This window comes from Aquarana catesbeiana, linkage group LG08 (assembly GCF_042186555.1).
Source record: "Aquarana catesbeiana isolate 2022-GZ linkage group LG08, ASM4218655v1, whole genome shotgun sequence".
NCBI lineage: Eukaryota > Metazoa > Chordata > Amphibia > Anura > Ranidae > Aquarana > Aquarana catesbeiana.
Genome location: NC_133331.1, coordinates 59943872 through 59952792, shown reverse-complemented (window position 1 = coordinate 59952792; position 8921 = coordinate 59943872). Strand labels below are relative to the sequence as shown.

At 50.6% G+C, this 8921-nt stretch overlaps 1 protein-coding gene across 1 annotated transcript in view; it reads left to right on the top strand.

The window, feature by feature from the left end:
• The first annotated feature begins 219 nt into the window (after positions 1 to 219).
• The window catches only part of SHOC2 (SHOC2 leucine rich repeat scaffold protein), a 138043-nt gene continuing 129341 nt past the window's right edge, over positions 220 to 8921 (top strand). Inside the window, exon 1 of the mRNA XM_073595894.1 lies at positions 220 to 371. The gene's annotated coding sequence lies outside the window, so the exon portion shown is untranslated. The remainder of the gene's footprint in view (positions 372 to 8921) is intronic.

The following is an 8921-nucleotide window of genomic DNA, read 5'->3' as shown; positions in this document are numbered from 1 at the left end:
GCGGTCTATGTCACATTCACAGCCTGGGGGGGATCCGGCCGGTGAATACAACTTTCCCTGAAAATTCAAATGATAGTTTTTGTTTTTTTGTTCCTATGTGCGGTAACATAAAATTGTCCGGTTTGAATAAAGATCGTTGAAAAGGGAGAAAAATAAAAGATCGCGAGAGAACGCATGTGGATGTCACGTGACGCCAACAAGCGGGTGGGTTGTAGTGACAGCTGGGTCACGTGAGACGGAGGGAGGGGAGCGTGCTGACGTCATGCGACGCAGCGCGGAGGAGGCGGAGCGGAGGAGGAGGAGGAGGATGGCGGCGGCAGCGGCGGGTAGCAGAGCGGGGAGACAGGCGGAGAAATAACAACAACATGACGGTGAGCGGAACCACGAAGCGCCCCGGGACCTCTTCCCACTGTGTATGAGGGCAGCCAGGGAAGGGAGGGACCGACACCGCCGAGACCCTTCTTTACAGGCCTGAGAGACTGACTGACACCCCGCACCGTCCACTCAGCGACACCCCCCTCCCCGCTGTGTGCGCGGACTCCGCCCCCTCAATGACACCCCCCGATTACCTAATCCATGACTGCCCCCCCCCCATCACCTACTCCATGACTGACCCCCCCCATCACCTAATCCATGACTGACCCCCCCATCACCTAATCCATGACTGACCCCCCCATCACCTAATCCATGACTGCCCCCCCCCCATCACCTAATCCATGACTGACCCCCCCATCACCTACTCCATGACTGACCCCCCCATCACCTAATCCATGACTGACCCCCCCCATCACCTACTCCATGACTGACCCCCCCATCACCTAATCCATGACTGCCCCCCCCCCATCACCTAATCCATGACTGACCCCCCCCATCACCTACTCCATGACTGACCCCCCCATCACCTAATCCATGACTGACCCCCCCATCACCTAATCCATGACTGACCCCCCCATCACCTAATCCATGACTGCCCCCCCCCCATCACCTAATCCATGACTGACCCCCCCATCACCTACTCCATGACTGACCCCCCCATCACCTAATCCATGACTGACCCCCCCCATCACCTACTCCATGACTGACCCCCCCATCACCTAATCCATGACTGCCCCCCCCCCCATCACCTAATCCATGACTGACCCCCCCCATCACCTACTCCATGACTGACCCCCCCATCACCTAATCCATGACTGACCCCCCCATCACCTAATCCATGACTGACCCCCCCATCACCTAATCCATGACTGCCCCCCCCCCATCACCTAATCCATGACTGCCCCCCATCACCTAATCCATGACTGCCCCCCCCCCATCACCTAATCCATGACTGACCCCCCCATCACCTAATCCATGACTGCCCCCCCCCCATCACCTAATCCATGACTGACCCCCCCATCACCTACTCCATGACTGACCCCCCCATCACCTAATCCATGACTGACCCCCCCCATCACCTACTCCATGACTGACCCCCCCATCACCTAATCCATGACTGCCCCCCCCCCATCACCTAATCCATGACTGACCCCCCCCATCACCTACTCCATGACTGACCCCCCCATCACCTAATCCATGACTGACCCCCCCATCACCTAATCCATGACTGACCCCCCCATCACCTAATCCATGACTGCCCCCCCCCCATCACCTAATCCATGACTGACCCCCCCATCACCTACTCCATGACTGACCCCCCCATCACCTAATCCATGACTGACCCCCCCCATCACCTACTCCATGACTGACCCCCCCATCACCTAATCCATGACTGCCCCCCCCCCATCACCTAATCCATGACTGACCCCCCCCATCACCTACTCCATGACTGACCCCCCCATCACCTAATCCATGACTGACCCCCCCATCACCTAATCCATGACTGACCCCCCCATCACCTAATCCATGACTGCCCCCCCCCCATCACCTAATCCATGACTGCCCCCCATCACCTAATCCATGACTGCCCCCCCCCCATCACCTAATCCATGACTGACCCCCCCCATCACCTAATCCATGACTGACCCCCCCCATCACCTAATCCATGACTGACCCCCCCATCACCTAATCCATGACTGACCCCCCCCATCACCTAATCCATGACTGCCCCCCCCATCACCTAATCCATGACTGCCCCCCCCCCCATCACCTACTCCATGACTGCCCCCCATCACCTAATCCATGACTGCCCCCCCCCCCATCACCTAATCCATGACTGCCCCCCCCCATCACCTAATCCCTGACTGACCCCCCCATCACCTAATCCATGACTGACCCCCCCCCATCACCTAATCCATGACTGACCCCCCCATCACCTAATCCATGACTGCCCCCCCCCCATCACCTAATCCATGACTGACCCCCCCATCACCTAATCCATGACTGCCCCCCCCCCCATCACCTAATCCATGACTGACCCCCCCCATCACCTAATCCATGACTGACCCCCCCATCACCTAATCCATGACTGACCCCCCCATCACCTAATCCATGACTGCCCCCCCCATCACCTAATCCCTGACTGACCCCCCCATCACCTAATCCATGACTGCCCCCCCCCCATCACCTAATCCATGACTGCCCCCCCCCATCACCTAATCCCTGACTGACCCCCCCATCACCTAATCCATGACTGCCCCCCCCCCATCACCTAATCCATGACTGCCCCCCCCCCCATCACCTAATCCATGACTGCCCCCCCCCCCCCATCACCTAATCCATGACTGCCCCCCCCCCCCCCATCACCTAATCCATGACTGACCCCCCCCCCCCATCACCTAATCCATAACTGCCCCCCCCATCACCTAATCCCTGACTGACCCCCCCCCATCACCTAATCCATGACTGACCCCCCCCCATCACTTAATCCATGACTGACCCCCCCCCCATCACCTAATCCATGACTGACCCCCCCCCCCATCACCTAATCCCTGACTGACCCCCCCATCACCTAATCCATGACTGCCCCCCCCATCACCTAATCCATGACTGCCCCCCCCCCCATCACCTAATCCATGACTGCCCCCCCCCCCCCATCACCTAATCCATGACTGCCCCCCCCCATCACCTAATCCATGACTGCCCCCCCCCCATCACCTAATCCATGACTGACCCCCCCCCCATCACCTAATCCATGACTGCCCCCCCCATCACCTAATCCATGACTGACCCCCCCCCATCACTTAATCCATGACTGACCCCCCCCCATCACCTAATCCATGACTGACCCCCCCCCCATCACCTAATCCATGACTGACCCCCCCATCACCTAATCCATGACTGACCCCCCCCATCACCTAATCCATGACTGACCCCCCCCATCACCTAATCCATGACTGCCCCCCCCCATCACCTAATCCATGACTGCCCCCCCCCCCATCACCTAATCCATGACTGCCCCCCCCCCATCACCTAATCCATGACTGCCCCCCCCCCATCACCTAATCCATGACTGCCCCCCCCCCATCACCTAATCCATGACTGCCCCCCCCCCATCACCTAATCCATGACTGCCCCCCCCATCACCTAATCCATGACTGCCCCCCCCCATCACCTAATCCATGACTGCCCCCCCCATCACCTAATCCATGACTGACCCCCCCCCCCCCCATCACCTAATCCATAACTGCCCCCCCCATCACCTAATCCATGACTGACCCCCCCCCCCCATCACCTAATCCATGACTGACCCCCCCCCCCATCACCTAATCCATGACTGACCCCCCCCCATCACCTAATCCCTGACTGACCCCCCCATCACCTAATCCCTGACTGACCCCCCCCATCACCTAATCCATGACTGCCCCCCCCCATCACCTAATCCCTGACTGACCCCCCCCATCACCTAATCCATGACTGCCCCCCCCCCATCACCTAATCCATGACTGACCCCCCCCCCCATCACCTAATCCATGACTGCCCCCCCCCATCACCTAATCCATGACTGCCCCCCCCCATCACCTAATCCCTGACTGACCCCCCCCCCCATCACCTAATCCATGACTGCCCCCCCCATCACCTAATCCCTGACTGACCCCCCCCATCACCTAATCCATGACTGCCCCCCCCCATCACCTAATCCATGACTGCCCCCCCCATCACCTAATCCATGACTGACCCCCCCCATCACCTAATCCATGACTGACCCCCCCCATCACCTAATCCATGAATGACCCCCCCAATCACCTATTACATAACTGACCCCCATCACCTAATCCATAACTGAATAACCCCCCCCCTTCACCCCATCTATGACTGAATGACCCCCCCCCCCCCATCATCTAGTCCATAACCGAACCCCCCCCTCCATCTGTGACCCCCCCCATCTATGACTGAATGAACACCCCCACCACCCCGTCCATGACTGAATGACCCCCCCCCCCCCATCACCTAGTCCATGACTGCTCCCCCCTCCTCCATCACCCCATCCATGACTGAATGACACCCCCTCCTCAGCCACGATGATCTCTGATACCACACATATCTGACCCTCGTCATCTTCCTCTCTTTAGTACTGACTTCAACCATCATATCATTGCTCACACCCGATACCCTAAGTCTACTGGGCCTGACAGACCATCAAACTTCCTCATTCTTCTCTTTAATGACACATCTTCATCCCATCCTATCTTTTACTGACACCTCCACTGCCTCTTACCTGAGCTCAGAGACTTACCAGGCTTGACATTCCTGATCCCATCTCAACCTTGAAACTGTTATCCAGCTCCATCTGAGACGCCCGACTCTCTCCCTTCCTGTGTGTTCATCACATTTCCTCCATTCCAAATCTGATATCCCAGTTCCTCACCCCTTTCACCCCTTCCATTTTGTGACCCCCCCCCCAGTCACTACCACCACAGTGTGACCCCCACCCTCCATCTCTTTACACTTTATAACCCTTTTCTCTAGTGTGTGATCTCCCCACCTTCTTTGTCCAAACGTCTTTTCACCCGACCCAGAATTTAGTGTTCACCATTTTAGAAAAAAAAAGATGGAAAAGCTGAACAAACACCGTACACCCCGGTCTTCACTGTACCTACGACCAGGGGTGCTGAGCTGTGAGTGCCCATGCAGCCGGTTCAATCTGGGAATTTGAAATCCCCCTTCTTCTCATTCGTCTCTGTGCAGCACTTCCTGCATGGACCAGAGTGATCTGATGGGTCAGGACCTGCCCTCTGATCTGTCTCAGCAGTGCTGCCCAGAGAAGAGCGGGGACTTCAAATCCCTGGAGTGCTGGACCAGCTGCATGGGCACTAAGAGCTCAGCATCCTCAGAGGTAAGTACAGTGGGGGGGGGGGGGGGGTCTGTACAGGAGTGTAGAGTGTTCACCTGTAAAGGTGAATGAAAGCCAGCCATAGATGGATCAAAATTCAGCTGGTTCAAAAGGATCAGGACAAATTTTGATCCATGTATGGGCAAGCTGGTTATACAGAAGTCAATCTCTCGATCAACTTCTGTACAACCAGCCTGTTAGAAAATGTTTGCTTGATCAGTGCCACTGGCTTAGTGTTGAGTGTATTCCGATGGCGGGGAAGTCTCCCTGCTCTCAGAATACAATAGTTCTGTGGGAGGGATTCCCCCATCCACCTCCAATATGTGGATGGGGGAATCGGCCTGCTGGTTGAATGAAAGGAAAAAAAATCCTATATGGCCAGACAATACTTTAACTTGAACTCAAGCCAGAGTTTTTTTTTTCTTTTTTGTCAGTTTTTTTTTTTTTTAACTTATGCTTGCCCTCATTAGTGAGCTTGCCCTGTCATGTCTTCATCGCAGAGCAATAAGAGATGGAAGTGGCACCAAACTTAGAAGGGTTCCAACGTTTGCCAGTATTTGTTTGAATAGGTGTCGTTATTGTGAGAGATACCCCTTTGTGACAGCTGTGGATTTCCCATCACTTTCTGTCCTGGAGACAATGGTCTACAGGACAAACGGAGAGGGAGAATCTCACTACTGTGGACAGACAGCAAAGGAAAACTGGCAGGGGTTCTAAACCCTTCTACACAAAATCCAAACCATAATGAAAAGTTTGCACTATATTATCCCCATCACTGTTATATCCCTTATACTCATCTCTTTTTCTCAAATCTTTAGTCCTACCAGGAGACGCCTACCTTCCCCATCAGCCTGGTTGTATGTGTGTGATGCCCTGATTTCCCCCCCAGAACCTTGTCATTCTATGTGCTGCACAGGAATGTAGATCATTCTTTCATGTAGATGTTTGTGTGTGGTCTTAGATGCTGTATACATGTTAGTATTTTTTTTTTTTTGTGTATCAATTTTTATTTCCAAAAATGTTTTAGCGTGGTTTTCTGTATAACACGTTTTTTTTAGCTAGAGGTGTGCCGAAAATTTAGGATGCACTTGGCTAAAACTGAAAATGACAGTTCTTAAAATATATGTAATTTTATATATAGTTGTATTCAACTTTTTAATATCATCATGAATTTAAATTAATATGAATTTTTATTGTCAGCCATTATCGGTACCTTTTTAGTGCAAGAAAAATGCATCTCTTTAAATTCTTTGCATGTCTTCACATTGGTCCGTTGCGTTTCTGTTGTGATGTAAAATCCTGCTTGTTGCATTTTTGGTCAGTTAAAAAAAAAAAAAAAAAACACCAAAAATGCACCTCCCCATTGAAAACACAGTAAAAACACATAAATAACGCACCCGTTACGTTTTTGAATCACATGACCTATGAAAAACGCACAGTAAAACTGCAGCAAAATTGAGTGCCATTATTGGCACCTTTTTTTTTTTTTTTCTCTATCAGCAAAATGCCAGAAAACCCCTTTTTCGGCCGATATGTTTTGGCACATCTCTACTTTTCGCTAGTTCTTACCATTTTAAAGGGTTTTTATACATTGTGGTTATTGCAAGACAAGATTGTATTCTGGATATTTTATCATGCTTAAAGTTGAACTCCAGGCAGGAACAAAATACCTTTTCAATGCCCCCCTGTTCTGAGAGGGTAAAGTGTTCATTCTGTCTAGAGGTACTGGAACAAGTAGAAATACTTGCCTTATTTGGTGCTTCTGCCGGCTCCCTCTGAGTCTCTCATGGCTGCACTTGCATACTTGCCCCCACTGCATACAATGCAAGGTTAATGTGATGATTCTGAGAGCCTGCTCACACGTCAGAGTTTTAGGAAGAAGAGCATGGCGACTTACCTGATCATTAGAGTATTGTGCTACCTACGAATTCTGACAACCAAGGTTTTGGGAATCAAACGTATCCTCGGATGCTCAGACTGTTCAGTGTCACCAGCTCTGCCCAGTTTGCCTCTGCTGGACTACAAAGCATCTGCACCTATATTATGGACTTGAGAGTGGAAGGTGTTTTGTAGCCCAAACCAGGAGCATGGGGCAACTGCTCCCCCATAGATACATTAAAGTGAGAGAGCGTTGTTGCCCTAGGACATAGTGTTACTGGCAGCATCACCAGGTAATCAGAATAGGGAAAATTGCCTGGAAAAAGAAAACAAATGCAGCCACCACATTTAAGAACTGGTAACCTGAAATACGTTTCTATTGAGTTATATTTACCTTCAAAGCGACCTCCCCACCCCACAATCGATAAAAACACATGTACCATGCTGCTAATTCTGTGGATCTGTGATTGGTCACAGCAATCACAGTGCATCTTTACCATGTGATAGCTGTAGCCAATCACAGTTTCACAATAGTAAACAATGAATGTCATTCATAAAAATGATTGCTTATAACTGTAATCATCACTGTGTAAAAAACAAAACTTAAATACTCCCCTAGGGTAGTACAGTATCGCTATGGTAACACTGAGCTGTAAAAAGAAAATGAAGAAAAAGTTAAATTGTATACTTTTACCCGTCAGAGTTCCTTTTCACCACCACACCAGTTATATTGTGACGCTGTACTGCTCTGGTGACCATATGTAAAAAAAAAAAAAAACTTTTTTTTTTTTTTTTATCCCAAAAAATTACAGCTTCAAAAAACTCACCGTGACTTACTAAATACCTTGGGCCGCCTACTTTCCAAAAATGGGTAATTGAGGGGGGTGTGTGTGTGTTTGTACTGTCCCCGGGCCTTAAGAAATGAGAAAGGCCGTCAGTGCATCAGAATTAATTGATTTTCGAATTTCACACAGACTAAATAATATACATGATTTATGAAGATTATTTTCAGTATTTTTTCTTTTATTTAGCAAAAAATAAAAACCCAGTAAATGCCACCAAAAGAAAGCTCTGTCTCCAAAAAAAAAAAAAAAAAAAATACAAATTTAATTTGGGTACAGTGTTGTATGACTGAGTAATTCTCATTCAAAGTGTGACAGTGCTGAAAATTGGCGGGAAGGGGGTTAAAGTGTCTGTGTTGAAGTGGTTTAATGAAATCTTGCAAGATCTCGGCATCAAAGGAATTTTTTCCCCTCAGTGAGAAATGCCACAGATGTCATCAGAATACCGAAAAAAAAGCTGGCCACCGATGGACCTAAAGATGGTGGCATGGTTATACAGGGGAAGGAAGGATGCTTTATGGACCTTGCTTTGTGCACTGGTCCAAATCATTCTGGTGGAGGGAGGATTATGGTGTGGGATTGTTTTTCAGGGGTTGGGCTTGGCCCCTTAGTTCCAGTGAAGGGAACTCCTAAGACAGTTTGGACAACTTCATGCTCTCAAGTTTGGGGATGTCCCCTTCCTGTTCCAACATGACTGCGCACCAGTGCACAAAGCAAAGTCCATAAAGACATGGATGAGCGAGTTTAGGGTGGAGGAACTTGACTGGCCTGGATAGAGTCCTGACCTCACCTTTGGGACGAATTAGAGTGGAGACTGCAAGCCAGGCCTTCTCATCCAACATCAGTGCCTGACCTCACAAATGCACTTCTGGAAGAATGGTCAAACATTCCCATAGACACAAACCTAAACCTTGTGGACAGCCTTCCCAGAA